This window comes from Pseudopodoces humilis, chromosome 1, assembly GCF_049639895.1.
Source record: "Pseudopodoces humilis isolate 2021_Gansu_Grassland_sample_001 chromosome 1, ASM4963989v1, whole genome shotgun sequence".
NCBI classification, from domain to species: Eukaryota; Metazoa; Chordata; class Aves; order Passeriformes; family Paridae; genus Pseudopodoces; species Pseudopodoces humilis.
The window spans coordinates 63824164-63841915 of NC_142200.1; the positions used below are offsets into that span (position 1 = coordinate 63824164).

Consider the following 17752-nt stretch of genomic DNA (forward strand, 5'->3'; position numbering starts at 1 on the left):
ATATCCAATAACCTGGGTGCAGAAAACAGTTAATGATGATCATAAAATAAAATACTGAAATGACTATTTAATTCCTATTCTCTGTCAGAAATTATGATACTGGTTATTGCTGGCCTTTTGTGCTTCAATAAAAGTCTTTAAAATACCATGCCTGACTTGATGGATATGCTTTTGAAATAGTTTCTTGAATCAGAAAATTGGCACCTGGTGCCAGTGTACTACAGAGTTCTCTTCAGACTTCCTGGATTTTTTAATAACAAAGTTTCTTTCCTGTGATGTTCTCTTCTGTAGACAGGGTTTTTGAAATGCTACACTGCATTTATGCAAGGGAACAAGGTTCCTCTCAATGATTTTATTTACCCTCCCTTATTTAAGATCAAAACCCAGTGGGTTTAAATAATTCTCTTATATAACATCCAAGCTGAGAAACTACATTTCTTCTCCTGCTTCTTCTGTTAATTCTACTCATAAAGGCTATTGTCATCTACTGGTAGAGAATTTAAACAGCAATTTTGTTGATGATACACCTTGCAGCAGAAAATGGATCTTCTTGTTGTGACACTGGTGCTGCCATCCTTTCATTGTAATACACAATAAGGCAGACAAACCACTTAGATATTGCAACAACAGGCTTCTGACTGAGGTCAAGGAAACTAATCAATCCTGTTCAGCAACTGGGTTCCTCCTGAGGTGTCCAGGCCTTGCTATCTTCTCCATATACTTAATTTTTCTTCTGGAGGAATGATCAGGGATTTCCTAGTAAATTACCAAACTGAACTCTTCAAACTCCTTAGGCCTTTCCATAGCTGGGATTATGGAGCATTAGCTGTCTGCTGCCAGGTTAAGCTCCATGAGCTGCTGAGAGCATCTCCTAATCAATTCTTATGTTTCTAACTGGTTGACTTAGAGATGACGTTGTAGTCTAAATCAAAGCTTTGTCTCCTGTGTAGCAACAGTTCGACACATCATTATTGATCTCTACTTACTTAAATAAATGAGCAATCAATTAATGTGAAGTAAAGAAAGCCAACCTCGAAATGAAGGCATAATCCAGCTCTAGTCTTAAGAAGGGAGGAAACTATGAAGAAATGTTTAAATATCAGTGTGAACAAAAATATTTGCATATGGGTTTATTTATGGCTGCATGCTCAGCATCACACCTGAATGCAAGTCTACTGGACACAACCAAGCTACAGCAACTTCTTTCACCTTCTCTTGTATTTAGAGTGGTTCAGACTTAGGGAATAGCAAATTTATGACTGGTTTGAAAACACTATTTCTCCCTGTTTTTCCACATCCTGCCCTACAGCTCTGCCAACAGAGGGGTTTGCATGAATGCTCTCTAAAATGCTCAAGGCAAAATGAGCCAGTTTATTTTAAGCAGTGTGAACTGTGGATTTGAGCTGGCTTGGCTGAGTTAGCAGGTTTCAGGCTAAGGAGCAGTCATGCAATCCACTCCACTCCACTAGCAAAACCAGAGGGGCAGCACTGCCAGCTGCTGGGTGGCAGTGACAGAGGAAAGCAGGAACCTCTTTAGGCAGAACAGCCAGAGAATAGAAGGTGCCATCCCTCTGCACCTGTAAAACATATGCCTCAGTGTCCCTTAGGTGTGGGAAAGACCAGCCACAGGAAAAACTTCTTTTAGTATCTAGGGGGGAGTTACAGTATGTTACTTCTATCTGCTTGATATATGCTTTACTTGAAAAAAAAAAACCAAACACAAAACCGGCTAGTAAATCAGCAAACTCTTTTAAATATAGAAAGCATAAATTTCTTGTACCCAATTCTAAGATAAACAAATGACTCTTTTCTGTGGTATAAGTGCACTGACAGAAGCTTTTCCCTAGCTTTTACATTAATTTTGCATTAAAAATCTCCAAAGTCGTAAAGACCTTCAAATTTCAAAAACTAAATCTAACCCTAATTGTTGTTTTTGTACTGGCTAAATTTTTCAGCAAAGATTTAACTCAGAAAAACCACCATTACTATTACTTAAGTGTGTCTGTGTAAGGTTTTCAGGCTAAACCATCAAGCAAACAGCATGTCTTAAAATCCAGTGATAGTTTGATGGGCACTTTTCCCTGGCCTGCCTGAACTGAGTCAGCTCACTTCCCCATGATGTTTATTCAGTTGCACTGGACCAATGATTTGGAGGCTACACTGCAAACCAGATGAGCACATTGCTTTACCTTATAAAGGATTTTGAGAATAAGAAAGGAGATGGGTAATCTTCCAAGGTTGCTAACTCAGTTCAGGGTTCAGTCCTTAAAAAAAAAAAATGATGCCAGCACAACGGGAAGGAAAGGTGCAGAGAGGTGGAAGCCTGTAGAGAGTGGTGGGAGACACTTAAGTTGAATTTTCCCACCAAAAAATACACACATAGAAGTCTAAAATAGTGTCAAGCATGAGCTCTGTGCCCCATCCAGAACCATCTATTAGTAAATATTAATTTATATTAGTACTGATATACACATTTACACAATTAATTTACACAATTAATTTTAAGATAAAATTAAACATACAAAATAAGTAATATTAGAAACCTTGATTTAATAGTCCTTTGAAAGTGTAATCAAGTAAAACCAAAATGAAGGCACTTATTTGTGTTTTAACACTTTTAAAGAACTTTACCTAAAAATAAAATATGCATTCTTATGCAGGAAAACAGTCACTTATGTTTCACTGTGATTTGTCTGTTGCACTTGGAAGGAACTGTGGAGTGGCATAATGGAAATACGTTTTCTTCTCATTCTATTAGATACACAATAAGGTTTCAGAATATTTTTATTTCAGACACAAACATTAGCACAGAAACTGCAGTTTTCTTCTGCACAGATATGGAATATGGACTTCAAGCAATGGCTACCAAAGCACAGATTTAATGAAAGTAAAGTAATAGGGCACTGAAGAATATCAGCTAATAAATTGCTCGGGGCTCCTCATGCAAGACATCATCATTTTCTGCAAACACACAAACAGGCAGTGCCAGTCAAAAGCCATGTTTAACTAACATTGAATTAAAAGCAGTTTAACCTTCTGGACTTCACATCATGGGCCAGAGCTCAGAGCAGAGGGCCAGATTCTGAGTGCCTGGAGTTTCGCTAGGCTGCACCACAGCTTGGGTTTCTATATTAAAAGTGCCTGGCAGCACTTCTGAGGATGTCCGTGGCATATTAGGGCATAAAGGTCAGGAAAGGAACTGAAAATGATTGCCCCAAGGGCCATCTACCCCCAAAAGTGCCTGCATGCCATGAGAAATGACATTCTAAAGGACAGTCAGTCTTATCATCAGCCTGCCATGGGGCAAAAATCACTGCAACTCTTTAAATGTGATTGTTAGAAGGTGCACAAGTCTAACCTAAAGAAGGATTTACACACTTGAAACTTGCCTGTGTCTCTAAACTACTCTGGTCTATGCCAGAAAGAACAGTGCCTCTCCCCTACAGCCCTGCTCTGTCATCTCACAGGCATTTAAAATTAAAAACAGGGTTTGTAGTAAATAAAAAACTGTTTCAAGATAAAAGTTACACAAAAACCTTTTCAAACATTTAATTGAGTATGAGAAAAGTATAAATTGTAATTAAAGTTCTACCTCTTTATTTTCCAGAGTGAAGCATAAACCATCTGGGTAGCTGTATTCTTCAAGCAAAACTGTAAAACTGGGTCTTTGGGTCACAGCCTTAATCAAGGAAATTTAAATTATTTAAGGGTTAAAAGCTGTAGGAAGTTGCTGTTTCATTGCAGAACTACATATCTGGCTTGAATTTTAAAAGAAATGATTGAAAGTACAGGTGCAACAGACTGAGGTACTGTCTTTTACCATCCAGTGAGCAGTGTTGAAGAACAGTACAGAAAAGGCTGTGTGTTCCAGTCAGCTGCAGAAGAGCAGTTGTACTCATTTTATATACCAATAAGACATTAGGACAAAGATTTTTAACAACAGAAACAGTAACTGAAATAGTACCAGGCACCATTGTATACGAGAATGCATAGTGGAAGCCTTTGCAGCTTTTGTTTTATCAAAAACCTGTTAAACTAAGAAGTTTTTAAATTTTTCTTTTTATTCCCAAATATTTAATGAAAAGCAAATCTCCAGAAAATTTCTCTTATCCTTCTGGAGTCTGGTTTCTCATGCAGAATGAGTCGAGGTTTTAATATTAGATAGTTTACTCACAGCACTTTCATTCAGACTCACACGCTAGCTCTCCTCCTTCATAAAAAGGCATTTTTGGATACATGGCTGAAGAGCCAGTCCACAAATTTGCCTTCCAAATGCAGCAGCTGAGCACAACACACAGTCCCAGAGTTATCCCTCTCAATACTCTGAGAGGAATGTATGGGTAGCACTCGGCACCTCATTCGGAGCATAACGGGAAATGCCAGCCACACCAGCAAGGCTGGAAAAACCTTTTTCCTGATTGGCTGCTCATCCCAAACTGCCTGGCAGAGGTATGCAATGCAGGGAAGTGATATTCTGTGGAATTCATTCAATTTACCTGCACTACACTCCAAGGGGCCATGCTATTAAACAACAGCTCCAGTGTGTCAATAAAGTTAACTTAATTAAATTGCTTCCCCTCCTACTCTTCCAACTAGCAAGATTTAGGGCACAGGAGCACAGTGCTGCTTGTAAATAAAAGGATGATTTGGCTAATAATTTGCTGAAGAAAGACATATTTTTGTCAATAATTCTGTGCACAAAGCAGGGAGCTAGTTTAAATTAAAACAATAATGTAAGGTAAGGGGAGAGACAATACCAACTATTGAAGGGCTGTGAATATTCTTCAAGCAGTGTCAGTTAAATCCACTATTTAAAAGTTAAATCTCAGTGATTGCACTCCTTGTTCCATAAGACTAAAATAACAATTGCTTAAATCTAATGTTATAAAACATACTATCATTATTACGATCATAGTGAATACATGTCCTTAATTTGCTGGGGACTGATCTGGTCGCTTTCTGGTCATTTTGATATGCACACTCTCACTGCCTTACAAGAGCCACATTTTAGAAGTGTCTAGTATGTCCTTTTCTGTGGCAATACATGGAAAATATTCCCAATAATTAAGGATAAAAAAGATTACAGTTAAGCCAAAATTAACAGATTGTGTGCAACCTTATCATACTTTCAAATCATCAGTCTGAAACCTCTGAGGCTCCTGATCTATTTTAGGTTAGATGTCTTGAAAGACTACAATTAAAGTGATGTAGCTGTTCAGCAAAACAGTATTTATCTATTATTATTCCTTTTTCCTCAGAAATTCTTCTAATTTTAACAGGAGTTCTCTGATATTACATGCACATCCTCTGCTCTGTCTCGAGTGTTTTCAGCTTTGCCCCAAATGTCCTTTTGCAGACACTGAGTAAAACCATGCCAAGCACTAGCAGGTAGACTCTAAAGATTTTTTCTGTGCTGCTTATAGCCTATTCCCTCTGAGATTTTACCTGCAGGTAATAAGTCTTTCTTGTTTCTTTTCTTCAAATATCTTTACTGTTTCCTATTAATAGCCAGAACTTGCAGCTGGTCTGAGTTTCTATAAGCAAGTGAAGAGAGAGAGAGATGCTTGTAAAGGCACATAGGCACAGTTTAATTTAGGAAGTATGAAAATACACGCAGAGAAAAGTCCCTTTATGCCCTCACAGCCATTTCTTGCAGTACAGGCCATCTCTCCATAAACATGTCTGTCAGGGGATCTGAGACTGTGCTTTCCTCCTAGAGCTCAAATCCTCAAGTGTTGGGCTTGCTGCTCTTTGTTCTACTCTGACTCAAACCATCCAGTGCAGCCAAAGGTCTCTGATCACAAACCAATGAAATCACCAAGTAGAGTCCTGTCGCCATTTCATACTGGTTAATTAGTCTCTTACTTCTTCACAGCACAAGCTGGAACAGCAACAGCCTTCCTGCATGTCCCAGTATCACAGAAAAAAGCCCAGAGCATTATTCACATTGACTTGAGTTTCACTCCATAAGAACTCTGATGGAATACTGTAAGACAAAACTAAAATGAAATGTAATTACTGTGATTCGAAATGTCAGAATTTGGTTGGAATGAGCAGCCCTCTGACTGCTTCATGTTGCAAGATGTGTTACTTGCATCAATGCCTTGTCAAAGTCAGGATTACACAAAGAAAAATATGTATACAAATACAAATGTTAAATGTCTACACTAAGAAATTTAATATAAAACTAAAGATTACCTATCTAGGGAACTTTTTATCAAAGAGACTGAATTAATTTAAATTAATGTCTCAGTGCAGTGGAAGGGTGGTCAGGATGCTGAGTGCTGTAGGGTCAGAACCAGTAGGACTGGTGGGGTCACACATCCCTCTCCTCCCACAATTTCTGCAGCACCCAGGGGTGACACACTTGACCTCCAGGAGTGGAGAGCAATATTTAGCTGCTCCCAGTGCACCTTCCCATTGGTGGATCTCAGCCTTAGAGAAACAGCCCTATTCACAGCATCCAGGAGTGACAGGAAAGGGAGGGAGGTCTCTCTTGTAGGAGAACAGTGACCTTTCAGCTAGGATTGAATACACAGAATAAAACTCTTCTGGAAGTGGAAGGATGAAGAAAAAGTAAATTTCTAATGGAGATCTTTTTTATGGCAGCATAAAATAATTCATACTATTACACTCACATATTTTCTTTTCTTTTTTCTTTTTTTCCCTCTCTACTCTCCAAGCCTGATGAAGCTGGTAGGTCAGAACACAGATGCTCTGCTCTTCTATTCAATATATAAATCTCAGTGAATAGTAAGAATATTAGGAAAAAAAAAACCCCAAGAAACAGAGGGAGAAAAAAAATGACAAAGACAATTTTCTTAGGATAATTATATGGTTTAGTTCCTTCCTAATGAACTGTGTTTCTGGCTTTTTGCCCATTTCTAGCCTGACAAGACAGACAATAATGTGTCTGTATCTGCCTAATAGGTGTTACCTTTAACTAGTTATTGCTACTACAGTACAAAAATACTATGCATGTTGAGCTACACAGGACTGCTTTTAGCCAAACTGCTCTTAAGCTGGACTGAACCTGCCCTGTCCTGTCAGAATGGTGAAATCATACTTTGAAAGCGGCACTCCTGCTTAAAAAGATGATAAACACTCACTCTCTGTCCCAAGTTCTTTGGTCTGTCAGGAATTTGCAGCCCTTTGCCAGAGCCCCAGGAGGAGCTGCTGTGGGCAGGGTGTCACAGACAGACTCCATAGCCCCAGGGGTCCCAGCTGCAGCGACATCGATTTATTCTATTTTTAATGTTGTAAGTGCTGTGGCACTGTTCTTCAGCCAAAGGGCCAGGACAGGCACGCTGACCCCGTAGACCCTTCCAGCCCAGAATCCTATGCTCACTGTCAGGGCTGCTGCTGGGGCATCCATGATTCATGCACATGGGAGCATGGATGGGAGAGCCCAAAACTGGAAGGCTCAGCCGCCTCTGCCCGCTGGAGAGCAGGAGCAGAGCTGCAGACTGCCTGTGCACTGTAAGGAGCTGCAGCCACTCTTCATTTACAGGAGAGAGGAGTGAAGTTCACAGTGATCCTGCCCATGTTTAGACACTTAGCCAAAGTGTCTGGAGAACAGTTGATTTTGGCCAACAGCATAAAGAAACTAGGCGTTTTGGAAGGCTCACTCAACCTCTAAAAGGACCAGAAGCCCTCAAGGCCTTTCCCTCCAAGTACTCCTCCTCTGTGATAGCTGGAAGAGTGTGAGATGATGGCATGACTAAACTTAGGACCCTCCATCAGATTCCAGAAGTTAGACAGATCTGTGTTCGTGGGATTTTCAAGGAATGAAAATCCATGAGGATGAAAGCAGTGACTATGGGACCCAATACCTCAGCAGGACCTGCCCACTTCTCCTGTTGTCACAAGCACCCCTGCAGAGTGTCCCCTCAAAGTGGGGATTACACAAGGGTCCCCTCAAAGGGTTCCCTTGAGGGATCAGGACCAGGTCTGGGACCACAGACACGTTTCTGGGGAGGAAGGGAGGGCTGTGAAAAGCTTCCACTGCTGCAGGGAGTAAAGGTGCTGCCTGTGGGTTCAGCATCAGGTGGCAAAGGCAGGCAATGCCTCCTGCAGCACAAAATCTTGAGGGAACAGGTAATCCCTGAATACAATTTGAAATCTGAATTTTTGCTTTTTTTTTGTGTCTGGTGCCACTGGCATTTCTTGACTGATTAGAGGCTCCCTAAAACTGATTTCTCATTCAGACATCCCCTCTGCTGCCCACTCCCCCCACCCCCAACAGGTGACTGTGACCCTTCATATTCACTCTCGCATTCAACTGCAAAAATCTGAATTAGCAAAGACAAGTGTCACAGGTGCTCAGCATCTCCCGTTGAGCCAAGATCTTTATTTGTTATAGCTGTCAGCCCAGTCAATGGCTGCTCTATCTCACTGTGGTCAGGCATATTCCATCCTGCTGATGTCAAAAGCACATCTATCTATTCAGCATTGCTCTATGCCAAGCAATTGCCACACTGTGGGGAAGGAAGATTGTGATCAGCACCATTTGTCTACATAATTGCACTTGTTTCTGGACAATTGTTGGGTCAGAGGCTAATGTTTTTTATTTATAGTCTTTCTACACTCATCTGAATTTTCTGTGCCTTTTTCAACAACAAAGCATTTGGTACCATTTGGCTTCTACTGCAGAAATGCTGCTAGAAATCTGAGGAAAAAATATCTGAAAGGAAATCCATTACACTTATTTGAACAGGATTTTACATTAGGGAGCTGGAGTAGTGCCTAAGACTCAAGGTGCATTTCTAGGAAAAAAGCAAGCTCAAATACACATTTAGCTTATTTTTTCTTCATATTGTATAACTACTAAACAGAACTAAAATATATTTGCCGGGATGCTATTTTGCCTTTAAAAGCTGAAACAAAAAGTATATGTTCCCTTTATATCTCAGTGTCCATTTAATCTGGTTCTGAAATTCCCTAAATAAGAAATAATATTGGCTGTTCTTATGGTAATAATTCTGTTTATTTTCACTAAGATAATTAATTTAGTATTTTGCGTTTTTGTTATGCTTATTAAATAAAAAACCCAACATCTAAGTTTAACACAGTTGTTGCCTTAGGCAAGCCACTATTTCAGTTCTTTAACACCTCAAGGGTTTCCAAATAGCCATGCAAAGTAGAGCTGCTTGCTTCATTTTCCATTGTCCTTCAGGCAGCCTGCATAGGAAGTTATGCATATTTTTTAATACAAGAATAGATTTTGCTGAAAGTGCTGTTTGTATTTTTTTAATAGGTGAGTGTTTTAAATATATATTTTTATTTTAAATTATCTTTTCATTTCAAACAAGATCATTCAAAATTAAAAAAAAATATTTTTTAACAATGTACTGCCAAATTTCTTAAATTCAATCTCTCTCTCTCTCTCTCTCTCTCTCTCTCTCTATATATATAATAATTTTCATTGAATAATATGCAGTATTCAAGTATTATGTGTCTGTTGGTAAATACTTGCTGACCATCAAACCACTGAGCTGGGAGAGTTTAAGTGACTGGAAAAAACAGCCTCTGACAGAAGTGTTTAGTCCAAATTTGATATCTGTAGCTTCGTCTGCATGTTCAGAGAAGGTATTTTCTTCACTTTATTCAGGTTAGCTTTATGCAATATCTAGTTCATGCAGCGCTATCTCTTGAGAGCTGATAAAGGCAGAAAATCTTGCTTTCTACTGTAGGGAAAAGCTCCATGGCAGAGACTGAAATCTGCTAATTCTAAAGTCTTGCAAGGCACAGGAAAAACCACACTGATCTCTGTACAAAGAATGACCAATTTGATGAATAAATATCTTTAATATATGTAATAAATAAATAAACATATAAATTTGAAATGTCATTCATTAGTTTCTAAGAAAACAAAAAGCAAATATCAAGAATCTGAATAAATATATCAGGAATTTTCATGTAATCCTTTAAATGTGACTTAATATAGGTCCACTTTTACTAATATAAGTACCCAATGTAAACAAAGTAGCAGTCAATCTGTCGTATGATATTCTCACAGCAGTGGAACAGGTCTGATTATAGTGATCAAAGACTTTTCTCCCATCATTATTTTGACTATAGGAATTATGCTGCCAGTCAACAATACAGTAAGCAGGGAGAAGATGATGTAAAAGGAGGTTACTCACTTTTTTTTGGGTAATACTGCACTTCCTAGTCTAGATTATCGAACTAGCGAGGTCAACCACCATATTATTTACTGCTACACTTTGGCAGAAAGCCAGAATACTTTAATAATACCAACTGAGTGCAACAAACCCTTTTCCAGGCAACTAATTACAAAGTAAATGTACAAAAGAGAGACAGAATGATAATTTCTTCTGACCCTCTGTTTTTTACAGCACTCTTTCTTAAAGCAGAGGCACCAAACACAGCCTTCTGGTATCAATCTCATCAAAGTCAGACTAACAACCAAAGCAACAACCCCTGCTCTATTTTATCAATTTTTCCAGCGAAGCTGCTAATCTGCTATGATTCCTGAAATATTCCCCTCACAGATTAGGGAAATAGAACAAAATTCCTCTTTTCCTTGATGAAGCTAGTACTCTTCAGCCCTAGATTCAGTATGTTGCTATACATAGATGGGCTGAGGTTACCAAGTAAACCAGGTTGCTTGATAGAGTAAGTGGTCTGGACTGTTGGTATCATTTGCAAATTTCATTGACGAGGATATTCAGTCGGCTTCCAGGTTGTCTGCAAAATACTGAAAACATCTAATTGTGAACCTTGCTGAAATCTTTGGCAAAAACTCTCCCTCAATTTTGACTCCTCTTGCCAAGTATTTTCTATGATATTTTTTTTTAGAACCTGCTCCATTGACATTGGGTAGGGATAATGTTTTATGAGAACACTGAATAGTTTGAAGTAAACTCATAAATAGTTTGCTGTGCATACCGTAGAACCAAGGAAGTTGATAGGTACTGTGATCAGAGGTGACGGATTTGTGCTCCAATATTATTTAGTAGAAGAGGGGATTTACCCTGCGACTATTACAGTGCTGTACTACAAAAGGAAAGGAGATAAAACCACCACTATTTCACCTGTGGGCATATGCCTATTCTTCTCCTTTGCTTCTGTAGCATTTGCCTCAAAACACAATGTTGTTAATGAAAATGAATTAATTTATCTAAGCAGAAATAGAGTTTCTTCCTTGGAAATTGCTCCTCCACACCCACTTCATCTCAGAATTAAACCCTCTGTTTTCTCCATTCAGATTGACTTACAATTTATTATTTATTTCCTGAGTTGATGAACCGATAAATCAGTTTTGTGCACTGTCCTGACATGCTTAATGCCACAGAGATTCAGTAATTCAGTTATTGAGCTTGGATTCATTGTGTCAAACAGCCTCATCTTCCTTACGGTCTGCTTTTCATAACAAACAGGACAGGGCTACAAAACTGCATCTCACAGACAAATCCAAGAAGAATGGAAGCTGCTGTCTCTAGCCTGTCCTCTTAGCAAATTACAACTGAATGGTCACTTCAGTAGATATGGAAGCTTTTATTATCCACATCTCTGATGTGTTCTGGCCAAAATAGGAAAGTGGACCACACAGAAGTGCAGACGGGTGGATCACTTAATAACATGTGATTTATTTGATACTTCTGCTTCCTGGGAAGAGAGAAATAGAAGCTGTGACCCTGGGATCCTCTAATAATACCCCAAATAAGACTCAAAAGTTTGGCTGTGTGCTTATAGCTAAAATACCCAAAAAGTAACCAAACGAGCAAAGAGAAAGAAGGAAGCTGTTTTTATAAATAAAAAAATCAAAAATTTTTATTCCCATGGGCAGTTATTAAATAGTGCATATTCTTTATATCACTTTTTCTTCACTTATAAGAAGTAATACACCAGAAGACTTTTCTTTTGGAGACTGCTGGTAGGTAAACTTGCTTAATTATGATATACAAGGTCATACAATATTTGATACTATATGAGCTAAATTAAATGTATTCTCTTCTGAGAATATCTCAGAAATATGCAGTGGCAAAAAAGAAAGAAAGTCCTAAAATTTCAACACCAATCAATCACAGAGTCATATAACATGATTGTCAAAATTGAACCAACCTTTAACCCCAGGTGGGGTTTTTTTCTCCATTTCATAAAATCTATTAGATTCACTGAAGTGAAATAAGTGAAATATATTCCAGGAAGTAGAAAATAACATAGTAATTAAAGCAATTTTATGAAGCTAGAAAGAAAGATGAAATTTAGTAGTGCTATGAGAATCTCCATTTATATTTTGGAGCAGTGCTCTCTGGAGCTGCTCTAAAAGAGATCTCTCACTTAAGAAGTTAGGCTAAGTGAACTATATTGTTTAGAATAAATTTGTGTTTTAAAATGCAGGGTGTTATGAAAACTAAAATTTTAATAAGTTCTGAAGCTCTTCCTCAACAAGTCCTGAACAGGAAGGAACTTTCTTTTCTATTCCTCTTAGTAAGGATTGTCCTCCTCATTCCAATGTAAATTTTTTTTCCTCTCCACTTTTCCCAATCCTTACCAGTTCTTCTAACACTCTGTCCTATAACTGTAGAGGCTTTCCTCAGACACTTTTATTTTCAGCAGTTTCCAAGTTCTTCTAGCTTTCTTTCCCTAAGTCCAGCAAGAACCTACAAATATTTAAGTAATTTAATTTTTCCAACCAAAAAAGGGCAAAAGGTTTCCCAAAACATCCAGAGATATGACCTCAGTTCCACTGGCTCTGCAAGTTGGGATAATTAGGTGAGTCAGTGCTTTATCTCAGCTCTATCTGTAATACTGATAGGTTTCATTCTAGCTGGGAAATTTAGGAGGAGTTCCATACTATTCAATTTGCACTCATGCTTACTTGGCCCAGAAAATGAATGTGATAGTCCATATAATAAATACAAAAATAAAATCCAGGTCAGGAATACCACATAGAAAAAAAAAAATAAATCTGAGAATGAAGGACTTACTTGTCAGAAGAATGATATTTAAAAACGTTCTGTTGGTGGTCAGCTTTTACAGTCTCAAGATATCTAGAAGTCTTGAGTATGCTCTGAAAAAAAAAGAATGAAGGATTTAGTAATTTTTTCACCTATCAAATACTAAAGCAAAACTTGGCCGACATAGATTGCTTTCCCATTTTATGAGGTTATTAATTCATAAAATATGTTTTTATTTCCCCATTGGATTTGTAGGGATTTTATGGGCTTCCAGAAGTTGAACTGCTCAGATCAATCTTCCGGGAGTGCATAGGGATTCAGAACAATGAGAAGAGTAATTATATAACTTATTATCTTGCATACCTACAGTTCCAAGCTCTTACAGTTGATAGAACAGAGTGAAAATGAAAGAAGTCTGACTCCTTTCTTGTTTAAGAAACAATATACTGGAGTAAATGACTTTCCAAAACAAGCACAGAAAATCATGTCCCTAAATGTCTTTCAAACAGGTGACTAAGAGTTCATTTGCTACCTTTTGGACTAGTTAATGTATTTGGCCTCCTAATTTGTGGTCTAGTAGCTGAGACTATCCCTTTGTACTCAAACATTATTCTACATTAAAGTCTAGCTTTGTAATTTCCAATTGTCCTTAACAGGGGAGTTGACTTTATTAAGAAGCCCTCTTAACTCTCCAAATCAAAATGAAACTGAAAGACTGGGACCAGTGCTTCCATCTATGCAGGTTGTGGTGGAAGGGTATAGGGGAGTTGGGAATTAAGGAGTGGAATTGAGCCTATGAAAAGGAAGTGTTAGAGGGAAAGTGGGTTTAGTGTTGTCTTTGTTTCTCCCTTTCCTATGTTATTTTTAATTGGAAAAAATTAAATTAATTTTCCCCAAGTTGTGTCTGTTTTTTTTCTTTTTTGCCTATGATGGCAATCAGTGAATTATCTTGTCTTTATTCCAATCTGCAAGATTTTCTATTATATTTTCTCCCCATGTTCTGCTGAGAAGAGGAAGTGAGAGACTAGATGGATGGGTGCCTGGCTGCTGGCCAAAGTCAGCCCACCACAGCTATGAAATAATGTTTCCATTGTCCATCTTTCCAAAATCCCCAGGATTTCAACTGGAATGGAGATAAAAAATCTATAGTAATGAAACTCTGCCTATAACATATAGTAATAAACAGAATTAGTAAGAAGAAGAAATGTTGCTCAGAGAAAACTGCATTAACAGGAAAACTTCATGGATCTCTACTTTCTGTACTGTAGAGCAGACACAAATTTGAAAACAAAAGCTTATGGTAACAAAGTCAAGTGACTCCCACTCCATGAAAAGAGACAGCTGAAAACCTCATTTAAAAAGATCTCTACTTGTGATATGATACTGAGGTGTCTTTGGCCCATTAAGAAATTTTTGACAGCGATTATTGAAATATAACATAGCAATATTTTTTAAGTCAGAGATGAGACTGATTGACTTGCAGCAATATATTTATTCTGTCATGACTCTTTTAGAAACAACTATTTGAAGTTGTTTCAGAGCTAGGTTTTTACAGTCCTGAAGTGATTTATTTAATTCCAGATTTCATTAAGCTCCAGAACTCCATTTTAGCAATCATTATGATACTAATAGCACATTTCAGCTATGAAAAAGATTGAAGAGCTATGCATCTCTACCTGATATTGAATGTTATGGGATAAAATCCCCATCAAGTCAGTACTGCAGACAATTCTGCATTTGTTTGGATTCCCTTGGTTTTGGTCAGGATATACCTTGCAGTGGCAAAATTAGCAAAACACTCTCTAAAGTCATTGAATGCATTCTTTTCTTAATGTTAGAATTAATGTTCTATTAAAATAATCAACAACCCACTAAAAAGGTGAGATCCGTGGCAAATATTCACACTGCCTCACACACATGAGAGAAACCTCTGGTATAATAAAACCTAGAAGAATAGAAGTTGCCAGTAGAACTGAGCAAGTACAAAATTCTATCAACAATCTCTCATTTACAGCCCAACCTCTCTTGTAATTTAGCTGTGTTTTCAAGGCTAAATAACTAAGCTCTCCTACCTGTACCCTGGGAAATCTATAAACACACAGTGAAATTAACTACTAGTTGGGAAAGAGAGCTTGGAGACAGCCTTATGAAAATGTCACCTAAATCCTCATCAACTGTCAAAGAAAATAAAGCAGTATATTAGGAAATACTAGGAATAGAACAGAAAACAGTGGAAGAAACACGATAATGCTGCCAAAGAAATCCATTGCCCACCTAGCATTTTGAATATTGAATACGCTTCCAGTCATCTCATCTCAAAAATGACAGGATAGCAATAGAAGGATAAAGAAAAGGGTGACAGGATGATCAAAGGTATTTAATGGTTTCTGTACTAGGAAAGAAAAAATAAAGGCTTTAGGATTTTCATATGGAAGAGGGACAAATGAGGAAAAGGACTGTGACAGAGCCCCAGGACAATCATGAACAGTACTGAGAAAGTGAATAAAGCACGGTTTTCACTTTATTTCATAGCAAAGGAAGCAGTCACAATTAAATGAGCAGTTAGCAAGTTTAAAACATGAAACCCAAGAAAGGATGCTTTCTACAAGGATCACAATTAAAGGGTGGAACTCATTGCCACAGGATGTGGTGGGAAGCCGCAAACTTGTGTGGGCTTCAAAAAGCAAGTCATTGTAGTGGTAAAAGAAACATTGACCAGTGCTGGTCTGTGTTTTACCCAAAGCTGCACAGTATAAACCTTCAGGCTAAGAAGCATTACAGAGTGCTGTAGGGTGATACCAAGGGAGGTTGTCCTTTGGTCTGGTTTAAATACAGCTGTTGCAATTCTTCTCATTAATTTTGCTCTTTTTCTGAATTCTTAACCATCTCTTGCAACATGTAGATGTTAGAGAGCATTAGTGCAAATATGTGATTTTAAATTTCTATAAACATATCCAGAGAGGCTTATGTACTGTTTTAAGTTCAAATAGTGCAGCTTACTCAGGCCAGGGCTTTAGGCTAGGATTTTTTGAGGATCCTCAGGTCTGGCATCCAAACATCCAACTGCTACTGAAGACTAAAGGGACTGGTAAACAAAACTCTTATTTTATGGTAATAAGAAATTATACTGAATTTTCTGCCCTCAAAAAGAGAAGGAAATGGTCTTTCTTGTGTGCTTACTGGTCTTCATCTTAACTGTTTCATGTGTCTCATGATGGAAGGCATAGAGATTTTTCCAGACAAATACATAGACATAGGATGTATGGAATTGAAACTTTCTGTTTATTGTTGTGATAAAATACCATTCTTTTAGTGAATAAGTAAGGTTGTTTGAACTCTGTATGCACCTTCTGTTCATCTGGTGCAGATCTATTAAAAACTTTGACCTGAGACTCATGCTACAGGTGAAGGGCTTGCAACTTCCACCATGGAATGGCCAATGCTTCTGATCAGATAAAAGGCCATGGTTAGGAAATGCTTTTAGAAGGCTATGATGGAAATGTTCTAGACTTAGATGGCTAGACTTTGGCTGACTAGATCTCTGGTTGTGTAGGTGGCAAGTAAATTGTGGGACATTTCTGGCCCCACAACTCTTGGTTGCCCAGATCACTAACCTTGGTTCTTACCACTACTCCCTTCTACTACCTACCCATGTTATTTTTCATTGAAAATCAGAAGATGGGAGAAGGGATGGGGCATAGCCTGGTGTGACCCCAGCAACTGGGAAGTGAACCAAAAACCGAGGAGAATTTTCTTCCAGTACTTTAATATTGGTTACTCTACTCACTATTTTAATAGCGGTTAATGTCTGTTCAGGACAAAAAATATTTGCATGGCTTTTTAAAATCTAAAACACCCTGAAAGCTGAATATGTCGTGCTAGGCTAAGCTAACTTGGTATTTTGGCTACTGTTGTAGGTGGGATACTGGCTTAGGTAGACAGACCTGTTTGACCTCATTTGACCCTGTCTGTACAGGGGATTATTACAGTTATCATTGTATTATTTTTTTATTTCCTAAATTATGGATGGTCTTGTAAAGAACTCTGAAAACCCTTCATTTATTCTAATTACCCCAGATTGTGAAGTTGTACAAAGGTACCAGTGAAACTCAAAATTTTCTGCCCTCAAAGATTTTCTTGCACACTAGCTGGAACAATTCCTAAGAGCCTTGCCCAAAAAAAGGGAAATCAGACTCAAGAGATATTGCAGAAAAAGCTAATTCTAACTACGTGCATTGGAACAGTGACTGCTCTTGAAATTCATACTCTGTACAGAAAAAATGGTATCTGTTCAAAACTGATGGGAAACAAAGGAGGTTTATGTATGAATCAGTGTGTCTGCATAAGCTCCTTCAAAGGTTACCTCAATTAGCACAAAATCATTATTCTGTCCAAGCAAAAAGACTTCCCTATGCAGGCATGTACTTACTCCAACAACTGTCCACTCTAAAAGGTCACCACTCAGGCTGATTGGTATCTCAGCTAGCAGGGTTTTGTTGGTCCAGTGCAAGGTATTCAAGTCCCCAAGCTGAGTTTGTTTTCTCTGTGACAGTAGCTGGTAAATGATCTAATTGATTCTGAGTCATGAGATTTTTGAGCTCCTCTCTTGAGAGGGATTGAGAGAGCTGCCAGGTATGTGCCTAGCCACTGGCCAAGATCAGCCCACTGGATCCTTGGAGCAGACAATATATTTATGCAACTTTGTTTTCAATGAAAATGTCTAGACTGGGTTTGTTGCACCTCTGCTATACTCACCAATTCCATGCCTTCAGTTAACTTAAACTGAACTGCTCTGAGCAACCCTTAGATAGACAAAGAATAATTCT

General features: G+C 38.2%; 1 protein-coding gene across 12 annotated transcripts in view; it reads right to left on the reverse strand.

The window, feature by feature from the left end:
• LOC102109397 (poly(rC)-binding protein 3-like) overlaps window positions 1–17752 on the reverse strand; it is a 505286-nt gene that overhangs the window by 160590 nt on the left and 326944 nt on the right. For all 12 annotated transcript variants that reach the window (XM_088065654.1, XM_088065665.1, XM_088065659.1 and 9 more), the window contains one exon: window positions 12957–13039. The gene's annotated coding sequence lies outside the window, so the exon portion shown is untranslated. The remainder of the gene's footprint in view (window positions 1–12956; window positions 13040–17752) is intronic.